Source organism: Schistocerca serialis, chromosome 3, assembly GCF_023864345.2.
Source record: "Schistocerca serialis cubense isolate TAMUIC-IGC-003099 chromosome 3, iqSchSeri2.2, whole genome shotgun sequence".
Classification (NCBI taxonomy): domain Eukaryota; kingdom Metazoa; phylum Arthropoda; class Insecta; order Orthoptera; family Acrididae; genus Schistocerca; species Schistocerca serialis.
This window is the reverse complement of record NC_064640.1, coordinates 880,590,726-880,593,484: the sequence shown is the minus strand read 5'-3', so window position 1 is coordinate 880,593,484 and position 2,759 is coordinate 880,590,726. Positions and strand designations below refer to the sequence as shown.

The 2,759-nt window shown below is 42.1% G+C and overlaps 1 non-coding gene across 1 annotated transcript; it reads left to right on the top strand.

Annotated features, from left to right (window-relative positions):
* Positions 1 to 1,370: 1,370 nt before the first annotated feature.
* On the top strand, positions 1,371 to 1,445 carry Trnas-cga (transfer RNA serine (anticodon CGA)). The gene has a single exon. It is a non-coding gene; the product is annotated as a tRNA-Ser (tRNA).
* The last annotated feature ends 1,314 nt before the right edge of the window (positions 1,446 to 2,759 follow it).

Below are 2,759 nucleotides of genomic sequence, written 5' to 3'. Positions count from 1 at the left end.
ACAAGATGTTTCACTGCATGACAGAATGGCGATGTACTTCCAACACGATGGATGTCCGGCACATAGCTCGCGTGCGGTTGAAGTGTTATTGAATAACATATTTCATGACAGGTGGATTGGTCGTCGAAGCACCGTACCATGGCCCACACGTTCACCGGATCTGACGTCCCCGGATTCCTTTCTGTGGGGAAAGTTGAAGGATATTTGCTATCGTGATCCACCGACAACGCCTGACAACTTGCGTTAGCGCATTGTCAATGCATGCTCGAGCATTACGGAAGGCGAACTACTCGCTGTTGAGAGGAATGTCGTTACACGTATTGTAAAATGCATTGAGATTGACGAACACCATCTTGAGCATTTACTGCATTCATGTGGTATTTACAGGTAATCACGCTGTAACAGCATGCGTTCTCAGAAATAATAAGTTGACAATGGTACATGTATCACATTGGAACAACTGAAATAAAATGTTCAAACGTACCTCCATTCTGTATTTTAATTTAAAAAACCTACCTGTTACTAACTGTTCGTCTAAAATAGTGAGCCATATGTTTGTGACTATTACAGCGTCATCTATCACAAAACGAAAAAAGTGATCCAACTAAAACATTCATATATTTTTACATACTACACGAATATGTAATAAAAATGGGGGCTCTTTCCTATTTAAAAAAACGCAGTTGATATCCGTTTGACCTATGGCAGCGCCATCTAGCGGGCCAACCATAGCACCATCTGGTTTCCCCCTTCAAGCTAGACAAGTTTCGTTCTTTGTAGTTTTTTTCGTTTGACGCTTATTTCGTGAGATATTTGGCCCGTTCACGATCAATGGACCACCCTGTATACATTAACACAGGTCTGCTAAATTGTTCAAGAGTACGTGTGGTATGTCTATGACATAAAGAGTGCTTCAGCTGCCACTTCTCTCGTTTGCTTGTTTCTGGCATCTGGGCACCCTGAAAGCTGTTGAAATGAAACTGACAAAGAGAAATAACATTATAATTTAGAACATAAGCATTCATAATATTTCTGTGTTATTAAGACAAAAATTTCCTGAATGAGATTTTCACTCTGCAGCGGAGTGTGCGCTGATATGAAACTTCCTGGCAGATTAAAACTGTGTGCCAGACCGAGACTCGAACTCGGGACCTTTGCCTTTCCCTGGCAAGTGCTCTACTAAGTGCTCTGCAGAGTGAAAATCTCATTCTGGAAACATCCCCCAGGCTGTGGCTAAGCCATGTCTCCGCAATATCCTTTCTTTCAGGATTGCTAGTTCTGCAAGGTCCACAGGAGAGCTTCTGTAAAGTTTGGTAGGTAGGAGACGAGGTACTGGCGGAAGTAAAGCTGTGAGGACGGGCCGTGAGTCATGCTTGGGTAGCTCAGTTGGTAGAGCAGTTGCCCGCGAAAGGCAAAGGTCCCGAGTTCGAGTCTCGGTCCGGCACACAGTTTTAATTTGCAAGGAAGTTTCAAGACAAAAATTTGTTTGCATGTCATACTGTACACATCCTGGAATCCTTTTGTGAGTGATTTGTGTATATCATTGTAAAAGACCATCAAACGATGAATAAATTTTATAATTGTTATAAAAATCATGTTGCACTGTAACTTCTATGTAAACTGTAACTTCAAAAAGGATGAATGTGACTGAAATGAAGTATATAAGACGAACTAGGTGTGTTATAACACACACACTTTAGGGTTTCAGGCCTGTAAACAGTGCCTGAGAGTCACTATTTATTATTGCATAATATCCTCAAGATCTGCTATCAAAGCCCCTGAAGACTGTACCACAGAATACCAACATACTCACTTACATTTCTGAACAATCTCCCTTGGAGTACGTGCAGCAATTAGATCGCTGGAGGGCAGTGACGAACAAGCTACAGTAGAACCATATTTTCGGTGGACGAAGTGTCAGGCGATCGTACAGACCAGGGAATAAGTGGTACCTGTCATTCCTCGAAGAAGACCAGAACATTGTCCTCCACATGAGAGTGGGCATTTTCTACCGAAATACGGCTTGTGGAGTGACCTGAAGAAGGGGTAGTATTTAGGGTGCTGACATCACCAACACCATTCTTAATTCGTAGGATTCTAATTTACGTGTTATATCCACTGGCAACCCATATACTTGGAGGTAGTCATAATGTCACCCAATAGTAGAGGCTGCCAGTTTGTGGTTGCCTCAGAGAATCCACCACGTATGGCATAGAATAGGACTCGTCCAAAGCTATTCTTTAGCATGCCCTTAGGTGTTTCGTGCCCACAGCAATCAGAAAGGTGCATGCTTTTTGAACAATGGTGGCATGTGTGCCACAAGTCTACCCCATACTAGGCGGCGTCGATCTGTTGACGCAAGCAAGTCGATACCAATTATAGTGTTACTGCGTAGAGAAAACGGATGGAGCTGAACGGTTTGTTGCAGACACGGTGACAAATGGTAGTCGTCCTGTGCTGCGGCTACATACAGTGGACCTCTTCCTTTCGACTATCTTCATACTTTTTTGTACAAGAAATAAGCAGTAACATTCAACTTTTGCAGATTTTGTGGAATATATTGCGATTAACTAGTGTGACATGAATTACCTTCTACTTTTATTTCACAATAGAGCAAATTCAGGTTACTCAAAGATATTTTTGTGACAATAATGCGAAAGTCTTCAAATGAGACTGTTTCATTTCTTCAATCACCTGCAATTGAATTAGTGAGATTGTTCCTTCTCTGTCTCTCTGTCAATCTCTGTCTCTCTCTCTCT